At 36.1% G+C, this 22,137-nt stretch overlaps 1 protein-coding gene and 1 long non-coding RNA gene across 5 annotated transcripts in view; one reads left to right on the top strand and one right to left on the bottom strand.

The window, feature by feature from the left end:
• The window catches only part of LOC123872016, a 303,144-nt gene that overhangs the window by 136,790 nt on the left and 144,217 nt on the right, over nucleotides 1-22,137 (top strand). For all 4 annotated transcript variants that reach the window (XM_045916128.1, XM_045916126.1, XM_045916125.1 and 1 more), the window contains exon 2: nucleotides 7,728-7,784. The gene's annotated coding sequence lies outside the window, so the exon portion shown is untranslated. The remainder of the gene's footprint in view (nucleotides 1-7,727; nucleotides 7,785-22,137) is intronic.
• Nucleotides 1,745-6,182, bottom strand: LOC123872022. The gene is made up of 3 exons (XR_006797398.1): nucleotides 6,167-6,182; nucleotides 2,131-2,140; nucleotides 1,745-1,885 (listed from the first exon to the last, which is right to left on the bottom strand). It is a non-coding gene; the product is annotated as an uncharacterized LOC123872022 (long non-coding RNA).

The following is a 22,137-nucleotide window of genomic DNA, read 5'->3' as shown; positions in this document are numbered from 1 at the left end:
TATTAAAACTAGTTAGTGAGATCTACCGGGCAGAGGTTTGTCGGCAATTTCTTTCACCTACAATTCCTGATTTATGCGGTTATGAACTTTTCCCCTCAGTAGAACGCATAACATTTATGTCTCTGAAAATATGTTTGCCAACTAGTTATTTGCCAATATTATCCAGATTGGTTTAATAGGTAGTGGTAGTGATAGCCGTAGAATATTTAGAACCTTCATAGATGGATCACTCCACAGAGAAGATTGAAATAATAGCAACTCTTTCAACGACTCAAATAAGTACAGCAATGCGGACTAAAATTTATAAACGCCTTTTTTCTGTCGTATAAACTTTTAATTACGTCTGCCATAACTCATAAAGTGGGCTCTACACTCGCGGCGCGAACGGCCGCGAAGCCCGCGAAAACTGCGAAACACGAGTGTAGATGTTGTTCACGCCTTCGCGTTCGGGCTTCGCGCCTTTCACCGATCAGTGTCGGTCTTTGGTCCGCGACAAAGGGTTTGCGAGTGTGGAGGGACACAGTTCACGCGTGGATCGCGGCATACATTACGGCGTGAAATAACGGCGCGACTTCACGTGCGAGTGTAGAGCCGGCTTAAGAAATGAAAGTTACGTGTATTTGTGGGGTCAATTTACCAAATGAGCCTGGCCAGGTAGGTATAACATGAAGCGTTTGTTACTGCTATATAGTGAAGACTTAATGCTAAATTATTAAATCTGTTTAAGTTATCTGTTTATTGAGCTGATAACTTTCAAACGGCTGAACCGATTTTCTTGGATTATAGCTAAAAACACTCTCGATCAAACCACCTTTCAAACAAAAAAAAACTAAACTAAAATCGGTTCATTAGGAGCTACCATGCCACAGAAAAATACACAGATACACACGTCAAACTTGTAACACTCCTCTTTTTAGGTCGGGGGTTAAAAATGCCGGTCACTGTCCCGTTTTTCGTGTATCAACACTTAATATTGCATGACACGGACATCCGCACATGTTACACAATTAAAGCCGGCCATGTCCACGAGAGTACGCCCCGAGCTCTGCTCTAATTACTTGTAAACAACGTTGCGCTATAAAGTTAACCCTTAAACTACAGCGCATTCTACAACCAAATCTCATCTGTGCGAGCGTCGCGTTGTCTAATGTGTTGAGATTAAAACTAGTGTGATGAGCACGTTTAGCACTAGTATGAAAATTGACTTGGTTTTGCTCTCGGCTTTGCGCACGACTAGGTAGCGTTAGGCCTCATTCGCACGAGAGCTTTTTAACGTCCGTTCAATTAGAACAAATGCATTCCCAAGTATCTGTTCACACGTCAACGCTTTTTTAACGCGCATTTTGTATTGTCAGCGCAACGCCGGGTTTTAACGCAACGCTTTTTTAACCTCGTGCGAATGAGGCCTAAGTGGATAATGTCTTAAGCTGTGCTCTATAGAGCGCACTTTGACTTTGCTCGTAGTACTTAAGATACTGTTAAAACGAGACAGCGTTATATCGCTGGCATAAATCTGTCTCGTTTTAAGTGAAAATTACGGCCTCATTCGCACGAGAGCTTTTTTTTAACGTCCGTTAAAAAAGCGTTTTAAATAGAACAAATGCATTCCCAAGTATTTGTTCACACGTCAACGCTTTTTCAACGCGCACTTTGTATTGTCAGCGCAACGCCGGGTTTAAACGCAACGCTTTTTTAACGCTCGTGCGAATGAGGCCTAAGTGGATGTCTTAGGCTGTGCTCTATAGAGCGCACTTTAACTTTATTCATACTTAAGACACTGTTAAAACGAGACAGCGTTATATCGCTGGCATAAATCTGTCTCGTTTTAACTGAAACTTAAGTCTAAGCAAATTCAAAGTGCAGTCATAGATTTCAATCTTAACCACTTACTAACTGACTAGTCCCTCTTATTCTGTGGGTCCTGGGTTCGATCTGGATTCAGTATAGATGCGAGCTAAGGCACGCACCTGGATATAGTTGAATTAACATAGAATACTTTTGGCCCGAAAAAACAAAAGACTCCTTCTGAATCGCAATCCATTTTTCATGCCTTTGTCTTTCAATCACGCAGCAACACATCCACGAATCCACGTGATTCTCACACGAAATTACCTAAGAAGTGACATAGACTATATGATGACTAATGACTACTTTGTATCCCGGAAAAACAAAGTTTGAAGGTTAAAAAACTTATATCCACTCAGATATCGTCTGTTAAAACACAGAGTTAACAGGGCTGTCTCCGTCACTTACTCCATACAATCGTAGTTCCCATTTCATTTGAATATTAAGCAACCAAAGTCCATGAAATTTTGCAGACATAGTCTAGAAACTAATATCTGTGTCTGTGGTGTTTTAGATTTTTCTAAAAATATGTAGTTTTAAAATTACAGGGGCTCAAAGATTTGTATTTTTCTTTAAAAAAAGGCCCAACTTTGTGCTCGTTTTTCTAGACAACGAAGCAATTTAATGAAATTTGGAAAAACCACAGACCTAGAAAATTTAATGAATATTATGTAGTAAAAAAATTATCGTTATATATTTTATATTGTTATAATTATGTGGGAACTACGAAAACCAGAAATTACACCCAGAAATCTTGAAAATTTCGTGCTGTCTCGATTTGTGCAAGCGGGGTGGTGAAGTGCGGGGGACGACACGTGAAACTGACAGAAACTGACAGTCTAAACACACGGGCCACATTTAGACTGCACCCAACTCCAAACTTGTCAATAGGTCTAACTAAATACACTGGTACATTTCAACTTGCGTTAGACGTATGCGTTACCTACTCAGACGTTGCCTGTAGATAAAAATATGTCTCATGTTTGCTGGCAATAGCGCATGCATCAAACCCTGCAAGTTGCAACTCTCTTGCAACCTATTCCTCACGCAATACGCACAGCTTTAATATTATAATTTTTGACAATGTATACTATATGTAATGCCATATCACAGGTCACTCTCTGATTTATTGCTAACAATTTACTTCCAAATGCAAAGAAATCTAAGTGTGTTGAATTCACACTGCCCAATACCAGGACCTTAAATGACATAAATTCATTGATAAATAATCATATGTTGAAAATAAAGGAGAACCCCGTGTTTCTCGGTATAATGTTAGATGCAAAGCTTCTATGGAACACCCACATATCAACACTTGATGGTAAACTCAGCTCTGCTGCTTACACTGTTAGAAAAATTCGACAGGTACTGACGTGGAAACTGCAAAAATTGTATATTTTGCCTATTTTCACTGTATTATGTCTTACGGACTCTTGCTATGAGATAAAGCGGTAGATATTGAGAAAAAAATGTATTACAGAAAAGGACAGGACGTGCAATTTATAATTTAAAACCGCGCGCTGCCATACAATAAAAATATAAGGAAATAAGTACCTTATTCATTATCTTATAGTAGCTTCTAAATATATTTACAACTAGCTAATGCCCGCAGCTTCGCTCGCGTGGATTTAGGTTTTTAAAAATCCCGATCCTTTCATTTCCCAGAACAAAAGTTGCCTCTCCGTAATAGCCCGTCCCCGGGATGCAACTTGTTTCTGTATCACGTAAGAATATTTAAACGGATGATCCTTTTCAAATCCCGAGGGATCACCAGGATTTAGGAATGCAATTTCTTACAGCATCAGGGTTGAGATCAACGACAAAGTGTTTACTTGGTATAGATACCTTCAATATCAATTAATAATCGACACTTTTTAAATCCCATTAGCTTTAGTAGTCAGGTCCCCTGCAACATCAGGGTTGAGGAGTTGGAATCCAAATTTTTTATTGAACAATGTCGCAAACTTTCTTTATCGATTAAAAAAACTACCCAAAATTACGCAGTTAGGTTACCTGCCAAATTTCATGGTTTTGAGTCAACGGGAAGTACCCTAGAGGTTTTCTTGACACACACGACAGACAGAGAGATAGACAACAAAGTGATCCTATAAGAGTTCCGTTTTTCATTTTGAGGTACGAAACCCTAGAAAACGTAGGAACGGCATTCCGAACCAGTGGTAAATTTTTCTGACCATCCAAAAACACTTTGAAGTTTACCTAAAAGTTTACAGGAATAAAAATTTATCATTGTATTCCATTCCATTTCATTCTATTCCATTCTGTTCAAAGATAAATAGATAATAAAAATATTTGTCACCGAAACAATAATTTACGATACATCGACCAATATCAATTTTACTGATGACAATCTGACTATTACCAAAGTGAACGACTACTATAATATCTATTATATACGACTAACATAATATGTATTATAAATTGTGTGCCGTTTGCATTCTCACTAGGTTCTCATTAAGTTTGTTTTATTTGGTTAAACTTTCTGGCATTTATATTGTTATGACGTTTAATTGGCAAACAGTCTGTTTATTGGCTGAAACTCAAAAATTCAGCCAATCACAACAAAGAAAATATTGTAATAATGATTGATGCAGCTTTCTGTAATTGAAAACAAAATATTTGACATTAACTTGAATGTGACAGTGTTTTCCGAATAGGGTTGCCAGAGGCCCCGTATTTTACTGGTTACCCCGTATTTCAGGATAGAGAAACCTGTAATTATGAAAATAAAATACGGGGCAAATAAAACTAAATATTTTTAGGGTTCCGTAACTCAAAAGCAAAAAAGAACTCTTATAGGATCACTTCGTTGTCTGTCAGTCTGTCAGTCTTTCCGTCTGTCCGTCTGTCCATTTGTCCTTCTATCCGTCTGTCATGTGTTCATGAACAAATATTAGTATTTTCAATTTTCAAAGTAAGATAACTACATATATCAAGTGGGTTATCATATGAAAGGGCTTTACCTGTTCATTCTAAAACAGATTTTTATTTATTTTTATGCATATTTTTTTAATGCGTAACAGTTTTTGATTTCTCGAGTAAAATGTCGGAAAAAATACCCGAATACGGAACCCTCGGTGCGTGGGTCTGACTCGCACTTGGCCGGTTTTTTACAAATTCAGCAGGAGCTGGCTGGCGAAATCAAACACTGACGTTATTTCCAGTAGAAAGAATATTTTCCTTTTGCGGCAATGCGTAGCCGAAACCCACTCGATATTGATCATGGTCGTAGCCAAGGCGGCGGGGCTTGGTTTGAGGATGTAAGCCTTTTTTTATACAAGCTAGCCCGTGACTTTAATCTTTTCTAGTGGTAAGTGATGATGCAGTCTAATTTCTTGGCCGTTAGGGCCATACTAACCATATAACTAGCCATGACCGAAGCCTCCCACCAGACCAGAAATTTTGAAATGGCGACTGCGCCTGGGAAGCCGTCAAAAACCTAAGCCTAAAATAATACTTACACTATTTCTTGCATTTGCTTACCAATTTTTTTTTTGGAAATATATCAAACATTTCGCGGTCACTTCACTCGCGCTTTGAATTTCTATTACTTGGTGTAAACCCCGCAATTTCGTTTGCATGAATTTAGATTTTTAAAAATTCCGTGGGGGATTTTCCGGGCTAAAAAGCCGCCTAAAAAAAAATGTCTGGGATGCAAGTTACCTCTGAATAGTAAGTACCAAAATTTTGGTAAAGAAGATGGGCCGTGAAAGGGTAACAAATAGATAGGCAAATAGATATACTGTCGTATTCGTAATATTAGTATGGATAGGAAGCTTTAAAAATAAAATCTTGCTATGGCTAAACTCGTTTCCCTTTCACTTTAATTTTTTCTGTATTGAACCAAAAACACTTACGCTCACTGCGCTCGCGCTTTTTTATTGTTGTATTTTATCTCACTGTCAAATTGAAAGGCGAAATTCCACTAACCAGGTAATTAGCCCATAAAGTTGAGCGAATGTTTTTTTCCTCATGACAGGATTCAGTTCCGGCCCTAATAAAACCTCTCCCGCAATCGATTCCTGGCTACGGCCATAGTATTGATACTGTGAAGGTGGAATTACGAATTAAATGTACTTTTAAGTTGAAATGAGAAGATTGTATGCATGAAATGTATAACATTTTGCTTTACAACACTAAGAGTTTTTAAAAGCTATTTAAATAAATAAATCTTTTATTTAAAACCACATTGCAAACACAGTTCACCAATCAAGACACGGCAACATACAGAGAAAAAATACAAAACTTACAAATAAACTGAAATATCTAAATAGGCTTTCCATGCATTTCAGAGAGAACCAACGCCTATTTCTTCAAATACTTCAAATTTTCAAATTTCTTCAAATCTAAACCCCGTATTTTTGATGGTGGTAGCCTGTAAATCAAAAAGAGCCAGGTGGCAACCCTACTTCAACCTAGACAGAATGAAAAATTGTTTTCATTACTCGGCATGCCTACTGCCATAGTGTGACAGAAAGTGTGACGGTAGTTGTGACCTCTGATTGGCCGACTCTCTTTCACTATTTGCTAAAATTGATGATTGCAATAACAATTTTTTCTTTTTTGTAATCGAAAACAGAACACGGACGTCAAACAGGTTGACTAATTGCAATCATTTCTGACCGGCTAACATTGTTCCGCTAGTGGCTCAAACTCACTGTCGCAGCAAGAACATGGTAAATTCAGCCAATCACAGCAATTTGAAATTTGGTTATTACAAATGTACCGATCTAGGAACCGAGAATGCACGAACCAGGGCAGATAGAGATAAGAACAATAATATCATACGTAGGAAATCGACGGGGGATCGTTGGCAAGGATAGCCTTAAAAATAACTACAAAGACCCTTGATTGTTAAGTTTCCTATGAAATTAAATGACATAATCCGCAGTTTTATGCGATTTTATTACTGTGTTTGTAAATTAATGCTGGTTTTATGGCAAAGAATCATTACCTCTTAATAGGTCACGCAGTATAACTGGTGATAATTGCTACTCACGAACAATAGAATACTCGTCGGCTGTGTGAAATAAAACTCAATCATTATTAATTGTGCCATTACATTCGCTATTTACAATCCAGACTGATTTAATGGAAACCAAACAAGCCCCAGTAAAACATTTTTAAATTGAAAATTTATTAATAGTAGAGTATTATCTGCTATTGGAATGAAAGTGACCTTGGTTAAATAAACCTATTTAAATATTTAAATATTTGACCGATTGCTTTTTATATCGCATCGTGACTAATGCATAGTCAAACTAGCCGCAAAGCATTTCAACATTTCATAGTTCCCTTGAAAGCGATTTCTTCTGCGTGAGAATTATTTGAATTGCATTTCAATGTTTGGATATTCTGGAATAAAAAATAACAAATGTCACTCTCCAGGTATTGAACTTTATCCATGCAAAAAATCACGTCGCTCCGTGGTCCGTTGCGACGTGAATGAAGGACAGACCCACAAACATCCTTTTTTACACGCGCATGAAAACTGTGGAATCAACTCTCATCGGCGGTGTTCCCATTAGATTGCAACATGGGGTTATTCCAGCAAATTCCTGAAATTCCTGAAAAGTCGGCAACGCATCGGCGGTTCCTCTGGTGCTGCAAATGTGCATGAGCGGCGGTAATCACTTAACATCAGGTGACCCCCCAGCTCGTTTGCTCGCTATTACTTATTCAAAAAAACCAATAAACAAACGAACAAACACTTCTGCACATTATGAGGATTCAACATTTTAATAAGAATTCACCATTTTGAGCCTGAAGGAGAAATTCCTACGATCTAGTAAATGAACATAATAATCTTACTTTTCTTGTTTTGATTACATCACTAATATGTGTTATTTGGTCTATTATTACAGGTAATTCACAATCTTGGGTATTACAAGAAGTGATTTGCTGTGGGGCAAGGATTTAATGTAAGTAAAATGATTGCGCTACATTTTCTTGATCACTAAGTATCAATCAATTCAATGTTGTAGAATCATATCGCCTGGAATGTGGCGTTAGGCAGGGCAAGGTCAACAAACATCTCCAGCTCTGTTTAATATACCTAACACAAATTAACAGAAACAACGAATAAATTATTACTTCTTATTCTTAGATCCATTTAAATAGTAAAATTTTTGTCTTACATTTTTCTACTAACGATGGGAGTACAGTCAGTGACGGATTAACCCTTAATCAAATTAAGCAATTGCCTAGGGCATCACGTCTGAGGGGGCACCAGAAGAAGCACAAAAAAAATCCGTCCTTAGGGCATCACGTCTCACTCTCACGTCACCAAAAACCACACCAAAAAAAGTTTCTAGTACTAATTTGAAAATTCGCTCGTTTTAAGTTGACATAGAGTCCGATCTAGAGTCCCGCTTGCCCACTCGCTGCCCGCTTGTGCATTCAACAATTCGAATGCCCCCGAAAGCCGTAAGGCGCATTTCAATAAATAAATAAATTATGCTTTGATTTCACTAGTTTACAAGGTTTTTGCTCATGAAATAAAACATATATATTTTCGTTACTTATGGCCTCTACATCTAGGAAAAAATATTTAAAAAATCCAGCACGTCAGGTTTTTGAAATATTTACCTGGAATTTTTTGACAAAAAACTATGTCCAAATAAAGAAAAGGCATGTAAAAATGAGAAATTTTCGTTCTTTTTCCTAAATATTTTCATCGTGTCTCTCACAGCAGACGAAGAATAGTCACAGTAGCATATTTTCAACCCAACAATCTTGATAATTTTACCCAAATGATTTTAAATCTTGGTGAAATCGCTCACTGTGTTCATCATTTATACCACCAAGATTTTCTGGGAAAAATCAAAATGGGAAAGCAAAAAATTGATTTTTAATGATATATTCACACCCATGCGTTAGTAATTTTGTAATAAACTTTCAATAATCTCTGTATAATTTATTACTTTTTACTGCCTAAAATTTTAAATGATACTTTTGAAAAAGTTTCAGTTTGAACCTCGGTTTTTCCATTGTTACCTTTTTCAACATCGGTTATAAGGCTGGTAAAACTTCTGAATGTAGGCCCGGCTTAGTCACTAATAGAACGTCTGCATATATTATATTAGTGTTAAAACCTGAATTTTTTGTTAACAAAAAAGTAACAATCAGTTTCATGGTTATTTAACTCTCCCCATACCATTAGTTCACCGAATTTCAGTGATCTATTTTTACCTGAATATCAGGAGCTGCGGACTAATCTATAGTTAATGCAAATCATACAAGGAATCAATTTTTTATATCAAGATTTGACACCAGAAATCAAAATGATGTAAATAGACTTCTCTCGAAGGTTTTCTGATAGGAAAACCACGATTTAACCACCATAAACACAACAAATTCAGTTTCAACATAGCTTACACACTATTAATGTCGCTTTTATATAAAAAATACCATTTTTGAATCATGCAGTTGTTTACAAAATAGAATAATAAATGTTAACAATTGCGAGTAGACAAAAAATAAAGACCTTTATATCTCATAATTGTGACGTGCTACGAAAAATAAAAAAATATTTTTTTAACTACCGTCTATAGCCGACATAAATAATATATGTTTCATTTCATGAGTACGAAAAATTTTTTTTTTTGTAAACTAGTGTTTTTATTGTTGTCGCACCTAACTACTCCACTTCTAAAATACATTACATCTCATCATCTTATTTTACAAAAAACTAATTTTTTTTAGGTGGTAAAGGTTTAAAGACCGATTCTAGTTGACATACGGATAGGGGGGCCCACAGGCATGGATTGCTTAGGGCACCAAGTAGTCTTAATCCGTCACTGAGTACAGTGCAGTGCCTGAACCAAATTAATAAGCATATCACAACCATATCACAACTGCAGGAGTTGAATAATGCGGTTTTTCGTTAATTGAGTTTAGTATGTATTATTATTAACCATTGAATACTGATATTATTTAGGATCCACATTAGTAATTGGAAAGCTATTGTTGAAAATATTAATTACTGGGGTACATATTTGGGTAAATTAAATATAGGTAAATGGCGAGCCTGGGTTACAAAATATACCTACCTATAATATCGTACATAATTATCTAAATGCTAGGTTTACCGAATCACGTACTCGTGAGCAAAAAGATTTGGGATAATCAAATAATACGTGTACATGCCATTTGTTTTTTATTAGACCATCTAGCCCTGTAATTTCGTTGGCAAAAAAATATAATAATCGTCGGCATGAAATGCCGGCTGGTTTTATCCAGTTTTTATGCGACCCTGTTCGAATTTCTATAGAAAAATAGATTAATAATATTGATTATTATAATATTATAATAACAAATTAAGTAGGTGTACATTTCTAATTTACATTCAACGTGAAGTGAAATTAAAATTGATTCGCTTCATGTAGCAATTTATTCTTACTTCGGAAAGGCCGAAACTTCACTTTTTAATTTAAGACTGTGCAGACAAAAATAAAGTAGTTGGAATAAAATGGAAGTTGGGTGGTATTTTGAGCACGTTCGCTCTAGCTGGTCCATAGTGACTTTTAATTAATTTGGAAAAAATCGTCCGTTAACCACGTCCTAAAAACAAGGTGAAAATTGAAAATAGACCTTTTTCGATTCATTAACTTTTCTGACCGTTACTTGGAGACAAATAAAGTTCCCAATTTTTTAGGCGAATCTGTTAGATTTAAAATTCAAAATGTAGGTTAACGAATTGTTACTTGTTTAGCGTTGTTTGTCGAAATAAAAGCTTTTGTTTCGAAACATGTACTAATAGGGGAACTGTGATATCTATAACATAATGATATTTGTAGATAGTTCTTACACGTACACCTAAAAACTGATAGTTTTATTAGAGCAGTTCCCACGCTCACAGAATCAAGGTTCTCACTTAATAACCATGTCAATACCGCCGAGAATCTTAAGCCTTACTATAGATCTAATGCCTACTTCAAGTTGTACTTTATTTTACATGAATATTTATAATATTCTTAAGAACAATTAATTTAAGATTTTATAACGAGCAATTTTATTTGCAATTTTGGTTAAATTTTTTAATTATTTTAATTGGTAATAAAACTAGCAATTTATTATTGGAGGTTTTATCGAAATAACACAACATTACAGTACACTGCCTTTTTAAAAGGATTTTCGCGTTGACACCATAAATATTACAGCCAGAACTTTCCATGTACATCCAAATATAAACTCGCTAAATTATTACACCAATTAAATTAAAAATCGCCTGTAATTAAATTCACTCTTGGGCTGTGCGTTGACCTAATTTTGCGAAATTTGTAAAAGCCTACTTGGGCACATATTCATTATAGTAGGTAGACTAAATTTTTTATGCGACTTTACTCGAGTTCGTTTTTAATACTACTTCTTGCTCTGTTGAAAACTTAGTTTTGAATGACTGTCATAGCCTACTTGCCTTACCTAACTGTCATACCTTTTGTCCCTAGTTCCACAAGAGTTAACAAGTGTAAATTAAAAATTTATAACACCCCCGACAAGTGAAGGTTACAGTAACTAGAAAAGACCGAAAAGACCTGATAACTTTCAAACGGCTGAACCGATTTTCTTGGACTATTCCGCGCCTACGATCCAAAGTATCTGAGTTTTCCAAAACATCATTTTCAAATAAATAATTATGTACTAAGGCAACGTCCATCTTGACAGCTTGACTTTTGGCAATTGACATAATATTATGAACCTAACGGTTATGTAACCTTCTTTTATACAAGAAAACTAGAAAAGAGCTGATAACTCTTAAACGGCTGCGCCAATTTTTTTGGATTATAGCTAAGAACACTCTCGATCAAGCCACTTTTCAAACAAAAAAAAGTAAATTAAAATCGGTTCATTCGTTTAGGCGCTACGATGCCACAGACAGATACACAGATACACAGTACACAGATACACAGATACACAGATACACAGACACACAGATACACACGTCAAACTTATAACACCCCTCTTTTTGGGTCGGGGGTTAAAAAATTGAACCTAATTACTTGGCTTAATTTTTAAAAATAAAAAAGTTCTTACAGGATTTTTAAAATACCGGAGTAGACACGGACAAAGTCGCGGGCATCGTCTTATATGCTGTACACTTTACAAACATTGCATAGGTACTCGAACAGACGAACAAACTTTATCCTTAATATCAATTTGAGAACTTACGACTATGATGAGGATGACTTTCTTGATAGTTAATTAGAGACATTAGATTAGATTACTGGAACGTAACCATTAGCATAATTTAATAAGATAGCTTACGAAGTGGGCCTTATTAGATGGGGAATGGAGATAATTGGAGGCCGGGTTTACCTTAAATTAGTCGATCCCTATTTAGGGTATTTACTTAATTTTGTCGGTAAAATACCGATGAATGGTGAACGATTTTATCACTATCTACGTACTTTTTCTTTATTTATTTAGGGGCTTTTATATCTATGTAGGTACCTACATGTCAGCCCAAATTACGTACCTTTAGTATGCGACAGGTCAAGATGGCAATCGGGGTATGAGGCGCGGGGACGCCCGCACACCCGCGCTAACCCGGTGCAGGATAGCGAAAAAGGAAAAATGGAACCCTTATAGAACCTCACTTTGTTGTCTGTCTGTCCGTCTGTCTGTCTGTCTGTCTGTCTGTCTGTCCGTTCGTCCGTCCATCCATCCGTCCGTCCGTCCGTCGTGTCTGTCAAGAAAACCTATAGGGTACTTCCCGTTGACCTAGAATCTTGAAATTTGGTAGGTAGGTCCCCGCACACCCGCACGTCACCCGCGCTATCCCGCACCGGGTTAGCGCGGAGGCTGTGTGAGTGGTTGGGGCGTCCCCACCTCGAAAGCCATCTCAACCTGTCGCGAACTATACTTTCCGTGTAGGTAATAAGTAAGATAAGCTTCAACAAGTAAGCTGACTGGCCAAATTGGTTATAGTACCAACTAATGCTGTTGCAATTCATCATCATCATCAACCCACTACTGAGCACTTCCTATTAGAATGGGAAGGTTTTAGGCCACGTTTGCCAAATACGGATTGGCAGACTTTTTTTGAAAACATTACGGAGGACTCTCATAGAAATGCAGATTTCCTCACGATGTTTTCCTTCTCTCAAGTGCACACATAATTCCGAAAAGTTAGAGGTGTGTGCCCGGGATTGAACCAAGGACTCTCTGAATAGGAGGTCGACTGCTGAGGCTTCATAACTAAGTAACTCGTACCTACTTTATTATTGTAGACTGCTACGGTTTTGTTCTATTGTACTACATGACATCCAAAAGGTAAACAAAACAAAGTATTATAAACCCGTAAAACCTGTGTATGAAACTGTATACCTACTAAAAGTATATCAATTTTTTACCAAGATTCAATGGAATTTCATTTGTATTTGATCAGTTTTAGGGAATCGCAGCACGAACACGAACCGTATTGGTATATTTCTCGTCGGTATCAAATAAATGAGCGCGCTCGGTTTGATTCATGCGAATGGGGAGCGGGAAAGTACCCGGGAACGAATAAAACAAATCAAACGCACAGTGCGTAGGGTGCCGAATGGCTGCACTATTGTACGAGACTCACTTTAAAGGCCTGGATAGACACAAAGCACGGTGGCAACGACGCGCGACGGTATCAAAGTGCTTAGTATGAGATTTTTCCGCTTACCAATGTCACAGTTCATGACAGTTATGAAACTTGTAACAAAGCCTCGAGGCTTCACCTACACTGGCAAACGTCAGTACCTAGGCCATAAAACTACTAGGTACCTATGTTACATGGGCCGTCGTCGGGGTAGCAGCGAGGCAAAAGAGTTTTAAATCACACCCATATACTTACTTATATAAATACGAAAGTGTGCTTGTTTGTTGGTTTATTGGTTTGTCCTTCAATCACGCCGCAACGGAGCAACGGATCGCCGTGTTTTTTTACATGGATATAGTTAAAGACCTGGAAAGTGACACAGGCTACTTTTTATCTCGGAAAATTCCAAAACTTTAATCCACGCGGACGAAGTCGCGTGCATCAGCTAGTATCATAATATTTTTGAATCGTTGATTGCATGTCACCCCTAGTACTCAAATACGTAATATTTGACAGATGTCGATTCAAAATCAAACCGAGACCTCACTCAAGCTAGTTCACTCTGCCAATTTTTATACTTAAATCGAGCGTCGTTATAATAAGTTCAAAGTAAAATGGATCCTTGATTTGGAAGTAAAAATAAGTTCAAAGTAAAATGGATCCTTGATTTGGAAGTAAAATTTTTGTACTACTGATTTTAATTTAGCAACGTTTGTGCTTGGAGCTCTGGCTGTAGTAGGTATATGGACAAACTTGAGTATTACAACTAGGCAATTAAGGTTTATATTATTTAATTAACGTTAAGTGTTTCGACGCTCGAATTCTATGAACGTTGCATTTGGTACGATCGATATAAAACCTGATACTAAGTCTACAGCAGGTGCCGTCGTGTTTTCGTCTATCCTGGCCTTTAAACGAGAGTTTAACCAGATGCTATATAGTTATATCTACGTTTTTTTATCACGCAATCCCTACTAATAAACTAACTGGTGCCCGTAACTTCGTTAGCTAAAGCTATAATTTTGTTTCGCGGTTTAAGCCTTTTATTACACAACTGCCCAAAAAAAGGAGTGTAATGTTTTTAGGGTCAATGTATGTACCTATGTACAACATAACTTCTAAATGCCTGAACAGATTTAGAGAACCACTTCCTCTTATTCTTTACTAGCCGATGCCCGCGACTTCGCCCGCGTGGATTTAGGTTTTTCGAAATCCCGTGGGAACTCTTTGATTTTCCGGGATAAAAAGTTGCCTATGTCAATTACAGGGACGCAAGCTACCTCGGTACCAAATTTCATACAACTCGGTTAAGCGGATAGGTTTTTGGGAATCCCGTGGGAACTCTTTGATTTTCCGGGATACAAAGTAGCTTCTGTCCGTCCCCGGGATATAAGCTAACCCTATACCAAATTTCGTCAGAATCGGTTAAACTGTTGGGCCGTGAAAAGGTAGCAGACAGACATACAGACACACTTTCACATTTATGATATTAGGGTGGATGTGTTTATTTCCTTAGTTCAATACGACCTTTTTACTAATTTCATCCATTTAACTGACTTCCACATTCTCTACTTTCTTCTTTTCAGACTTCAATAAAAAATTATTCACATCACTAACTCAATGGCATCAATTTTATGGATCAACCCTCAGTCTAATCCACTTGTTATTTAAATATGTCGAGAATCATCAGTAAGTACTCCATTCAACTGGATATAAAGCAGCACGGAGTGCTTTTGTGCAATCATTCTGCATAAGTATCATCATGAATAAGTGGGAATAACATGATGTGACGTATGGGCTTTGTACTGTAAAATTATTATCTTTACCTACTGTGAAATAAAGCTGTAGGCTTTTATCTGTTATTCGATTAATCTAGTAACTTTTTTTGGCTTCGCTAATTTTCTTTTATGAATAAAGATTAGAAGAAGTTCTAGATTAACCAATGATTTTCATATTCTAGAAGTTATACCTACTAGCTATGAGCACGCTTTTACCGTAAAATGAAATAAGTTTGTAGAATTTGTATTTGTTAGACAATTATTGTTGTTTGTAGTATTGTTTGTTAATAGTCTGGTATATAGTAAGTAGATAAATTGATTATTTGGCTTCGGCAATTAATTGTATGTCGAACGAGTTTATGTTCACTCTCGTTCATGTTGCTAAGTACAACTACTATTTTTTTTAATCTGATCCCTCTTCGAGTAAAACTAGTACAGAAAAGATCACCAGGTAAAATCCTGTGATTTAATTTATACCAATAAAGTAGGCCAAGATAAAAGTAAATTATAAGTAGTTTAATAATAAAAATGAAGCATCAGCTTTCGCTTAAAACTGCAAGTGTCCTAAAGATCTGCAGAAGTCGTTTCCTACGATTGCGAACTGTGAAGTGACGTTTTAAAAAAATATCATTGTTCAAAAGTGCATACAAATGAAAAATGTTCCCGTTTTACTCTTGCATGTGGAGCAAGTGGCGCGTTAAATTGCGACAGCTTTGTGAGCCGTTTGGAGCAAATTTAAAACGAGTTCAGATAGACTGCATAAGTGCTGTCATTTAGTTAAAATACACCTATATACAGGGTACATTGCGTGTAAAATATTCAATCAATAGATCTTTCTTTTTGTGACCTTTGAAGATTTCTCTGTTTCTTCTCTTTTTCAAATGTAAATATTATAGGTACTTTTTTTTTTTTTTTTTTTTAATGAAAATATTACAATAAAACTTAAAGCTAGCCTTATCTAATTACTATACAAATCATGCCCGCGTGATTAGGTACTTGTAAAATGTTTTTTGAATTAAAAATCTTACTGTTTCTGTTTCTGCGTCGTCCTTCTCATCGTGAGGATCTTTTTCTACAATTACGTTACTGATGGATTTTTTTTAGAATTGAATCGAGTGTACCTTTTTGTATTATCTTTTGAAAACTGTAGGATAACAATGCGGTTCGTAGAGCGTTCTCTACTGCAAAAACACCTCACTATCAATACTAATTTATTATGTTATAAATATGCAAAAGTGTGTCTATCTGTCTGTCTGTCTGTTAGCTGTTCACGGGCCTGTGTACTACGTTTCGGTGAACCATCCGGTTGACAGAAATGTACATAGATACCTTGCACCCGAGGGATAGATATAGGCTAATTTTTATATCGAAAAAACTAACGACTGTTGTAGCCGCGTAGATATACAAAGCATAATTTGTTATCGTGTTCCCGCTTCGTAGTTTCTTTGGTCACGTAGGTTTGGATAATGCTTTAATGATATTTCTAAATATGTAGATACTCACAATTGAAATAATTATTTACATTTTGTCTGCGCTTCATATTTGCTGAATAGCTTGAAGATTTTAGATGGTACTAATCGGTACGTATCTATTTAACAGTAAAAGTATTTCAAAGTCAATAAAGTGAATACTTTTTGTCGATCTCAAGTCACGGTACCAAAAGCACTGATTGCAGGTGTATTTTTACTATTATCTAGGCATTTGTATCAATGCATGAACTAAAATGTTCCATTATTATGAATTTCTTAACATAAAAGGAAATTATTGTTAAATGTAATGTTAGCAACATGTCCAAGGTAGCATTTCCACTGAAGCGAAAACGAAGAAATGATCAGATCATAGTTGAACCTCTAGAAGCGAGTAACCTCTGAGTAGTACACCCAAAACCTGTGAGAAAAATATCCTGATCAACAAGCTCTCACTTTTCCTGATCCTTGTATTTGAAATCTACACCCCTGTCCTCTCTATGCTCTGATTCAGGTCTATTTCAGTAGTAGTTTCCTCTTCGTTTCCCTTTCAATAGAATTGCATCCATAAAATATACCATTTTTATTTCATTCTGTTTCACTTCTTGCTTGCCTCTCACATGTTCCCCACGATAAATAGATGCTTTATTTTTAATCCAGGAACTTAGATTACCTATTATTATACTAATTACTTTCTTTGTACACCACAACACATAGCAAAGAGTACAGACATAAGAAAAACAAGTGCGAGTCGGACTCGCGCACCGAGGGTTCCGTACTTGGGTATTTTTTTCGACATTTTGCAAGATAAGCCAAAAACTGTTATACATAAAAATAAATAAAAATCTGTTTTAGAATGTACAAGTAAAGCCCTTTTATATGATACCCCACTTGGTATAGTTATCTTACTTTGAAAATTGAAACACATTTTAATTTTTTTTTTAAATGATGTAACCACAAATTCACTGTTTTCGGATTTATGCCTTTACTTATGCTATAAGACCTACCTACCTGCCATTTTTCATGATTCCAAATCAACGGGAAGTACCCTATAGGTTTTCTTGACAGACACAACGGACGGACGGACAGACAGACAACAAAGTGACCCTATAAGGGTTCCGCTTTTCCTTTTGAGGTACGGAACCCTAGTAACAAGAATAAGGAAGTAGAATACAAAGGCGGCTTTCCTTAGGATTAGAAGTAGTTACGGAGATTGAATCTATGTGTGTAACCGAATCGTCTTATCTCTGCAAACACATTGTAACTGTATGTGAAACACGGTTATCCTTTGAAATCTGGGCTATATGAATATGCAGTGCTGAAACGACTTGCAAAAATAGTGACTTCTAAGTAGAAGTTGGTTTAAAATTGCAAACTACAAGTCACAAAGCCTTTGCAAGGTAATACACCTCCTGGTGTGCTCACATAACGAAAACGGGAACATTCTTCTTGTGCATACGTTTTTATAATGCTATTACCACACTAGCGACATGTCTGCAGACAAAAAATCTTAAAATCTAAAAAAAAACTTGCACTGGCGGACTGCACTACGCACAGCCTTCAAAACTTGGGTTAGAAAATTGAAATTCTGACAATAGGTTCTTTTTTTATATAGGATTTTTGGCATATGGAATTTCATGAAGAGGTTTAAAATTTAAGGCTTGATCTGTATTAAAGTCCCTATTCAAGTTATATCCAGGTATTTGGATTTGGTTAAAAATGAAGAAATAAGTGTTTTAGGTTTTTTGTAAATTCTACCATCTCACCGATTTTTAAAAGATTCACTAGAGCGAAACCGTACTTCACCTTTATTCAAAATCAGTCCACTAAAACCCCGAATACAGTTTAAACTTAATTTTGGGTGAAGACAGTGGTAAAAGCTAGTAATCTAATATTTTCTGGATAAATATAAATGTATCCATATTATTTTACAGTAAATAAGCTCGTTATATTATCCATCCATACTATAATTTAATATTTAATATATTAGGTATAAATGCGAAAGTGTGTCTGTCTGTCTGTCTGTCTGCTACTTTTTCACGGCCCAACAGTTTAACCGATTCTGACGAGTTTATTCTGACGGTACAGGATGAGCTTATATCCCGGGGACGGACATAGGCTACCTTTTATCCCGGAAAATCAAAACGTTCCCGCGGGATTCCTAAAGACCTATCCGCTTAACCGATTTGTATGAAATTTGGTACCGAGGTAGCTTATGTCCCTGTTATTGGCATAGTCAACTTTTTATCACGGAAAATCAAACAGTTCCCATGGGATCATTAAAAACCTAAATTCACCCGGACGAAGTCGCGGGCATCCTCTAGTATTTTATAAAAATATTATGAGATACCGAATTCTATATTGCCTGAAGGTGTTGTGAATAAATTCAGGTTATTGCGGGTGTGTAAATTCGGTAGTATTGGTAACTACAAAGGATGGGCGGCAGAGCATTTTGGGCCTCGTATCCTGGTATCGAGTTAGAGTGCGTGGTCTAAAAGAGACACGTTAGTCTATTCATTACTATTGTTTAATTGGACAGATTTCAAGTTTAATTATTAGGTTGGTATTTATGGACGCATCAATGGTAGATTGTACAGCAAGGATACCTTGCATCCCGGAGCTTACATCCACAGCTTTTATCCGCAAAATCAAAGAGTTTCCTCGGGATTTCAAAAACTTAAATTCACGCGTGCGAATCTGCAGCCGACCCTAGTATTGGTACAACATTATGCATATTGAGCGTTGATATTTTCTCAATAGCGCTATTATTTCATGAGATTATCTCAATAACGCAAAAATATTAATAGTATTTCACTATACTAAACATTTCACTGAATAGTTAAAAAATATTCAGTAGGTAGCCTGCACGAGCAAAATGTAAATGCTACTTCATTTTTATTAAAATAGACACAAATCCCGCGAAACGTTAATACCACGCGGATATAATTTCGAAAGCCGACCGTGAAATCAAATTTTCGACATCTCTATCCAATAAAGCAATTTAAATGTAAATACACAATAATATTATCGATACTCATTTTAATTTTCCCCGGACTTGTTTTGTATTACGGTACTGTTTTTATGTTAACGTTTTTAATATATCTGGCTAGATCTTTCAAGATGATCACGATTTTTTAATGCAACGTAGGATTGCTAGTATACCTAAAGTTGTCCATGCCATAATTTTTTTAGGGAATCCTCTTAAGACACCCGACGTCCTGGGATAGACATCGGGTTAGGAAGAAATTTCACCTACTAAAGCCACCTCGGTAGCAACCCTCAGCGCACATAGATAGAGTGGCTTAGGTTATGGCTACTGCCGTTTCCTAAATTGTTACTGAATAATTATGTTTTTAACCCCCTACCCAAAAAGAGGAGTGTTATAAGTTTGACGTGTGTATCTGTGTATCTGAATGTGGCATCGTAGCGCCTAAACGAATGAACCGATTTTAATTTAGTTTTTTTTTTGTTTGAAAGGTGGCTTGATCGAGAGTGTTCTTAGCTATAATCCAAAAAAAAAAAATGGTTCAGCCGTTTAAAAGTTATCAGCTCTTTTCTAGTTACTGTAACCTTCACTTGTCGAGGGTATTCTAAATTTTTAATTTACACTTGTTCAATCAAAAACGCTCCTGCCTCTATTCTGGGCCACAAAGCAATACAGCTTGGGCCAAATCGGGGCATGACGTTATTGCATAGTATCGCGACACCTGTAACAGACACAGGGTACTGACAGCACTATATTACACTCATTGTAAACATGCACAGACTATTGACGCTTGGTAGCGGTTGTTTAAGTCAGGAAATTAATTCTCCAGTGATGATGTAGGTATACAGTGATGTGCCTAATACATTGCTATAATTTCTGTCTTTGTATATTAATTATGGATAAATAGACAGATAGAAAGAAGATTTTACTGAACACAAAACTATAAAAAGGAAATAATGCGAATAAAGGATAGGAAACGAAAACTAACACAATTGTATGTAAAGGCGGGCTTAAAGCCATCTCCACCAGGCAACCTTTGGCAAAAGAAGAGACAGGTGTGTTGGGTAGTAGGTAGCTACGCGCAATTTGATTACTATGTAAAATTTTCACAAGAGAATACTATATTCAGAATTAAAAATCCTTAGCAATAAAAAACTAATTTTTTTTTTTAATATTCAATACATAAAATATATGGCAATTAATTAATTATTATTAATAGGTGTGTCCTTAAATTTAAACGTTGTCGTCAAAGTCAAGTCGTCTTTACCAAAAGGGCACTAACTTTTCTATAAACGAGATTGAGCAAGTTATTTAGTTATCCTCAAAAGTAATTTAGAGCGAATTGATTTCGGGTAAAGTTCCTAAGCAAAAATATTTGTCATTCCGCAAGAATTTGTAATTAATTTTGGAAGCTAGAAGTTGATACAAGATAATCTAATCCCTTAAAGGCAAACTAAATTATATGCCTTTTGATCTGCTCTCAGGAAATTCACATTTAATCTACAAAGCGAGTATTTATAACTTAAGGATTTGAGTAACCTCGAAAAGCGATAAAATCGTTTTATAATTTAAATTAAGTACAGATGACATTAAAATAGGGTGATAAAATGGTGCTTCTGAAAAATTACATAAAAATAATAACAATTCAGAAGAAACTTAGCAGTAATTAAGTAGCTTTTGTCAACACAAGCTTAGGCAGTTTTCCTTCCGCTGGCGACGAAGAAGCGACTAGCTAGCTACTATTTTCTTATTTAAGAAACGTACAATCGATTTACGATGCCGTATCAATAAAATATATAATATAGCTGATCGCTGACTGTCTGTCGGCGAGCACTCTAGTTTGTCGCAGCGACAAGAACAAAGCAAAAAACTTGTTCAGCGGCGATCTCTTCGTGGTCAAAATACTCGCGCATTTTGTACATTTTAGTAAAGTCTGTGTTTACTAATACTAATAAACAAAACTAGCACAATATCGATCTATGATAGGCGTAAGGGATGTTGCTGATACGTGATAAGCTCTTGAAAAGTCGCTTGAGGAGACTTGGTCATGTAGCATGTCAGTCGACACACTGCGTAGACAGTGATGAAGTGTCCTACACGCGTCTGGATAGATCAACTACAAGAATTTATGAGGCCTTATGAGGCATTGACGAAACCCAATCGGCATTTTTCTCTCATTATTCAATATTTTTTGCACTTTGTTATAATTTGAGAAGCTAAGCTTTTCGCTTATGAAGCATCAAGCCTTTTCAAAAATTACTATTTACTTATATTATGTAAAAGAAATTGATACTACTTTTATTTTCTTATTTCTAGGTATAATGAATCTATACTTACAATATTATAAAGAGGTAAAGTTTGTAAGTTCGTTTGTAGGGGGTAATGTATGGAACTATTGAACAGATTTTGAAAATTCTTTCACCAGTAGAAAGCTACATTATTCCTGAGTGACATAAGTTATATTTTATTTTA

Source organism: Maniola jurtina, chromosome 14, assembly GCF_905333055.1.
Source record: "Maniola jurtina chromosome 14, ilManJurt1.1, whole genome shotgun sequence".
NCBI classification, from domain to species: Eukaryota; Metazoa; Arthropoda; class Insecta; order Lepidoptera; family Nymphalidae; genus Maniola; species Maniola jurtina.
This window is presented reverse-complemented; position numbering and strand designations above follow the sequence as displayed.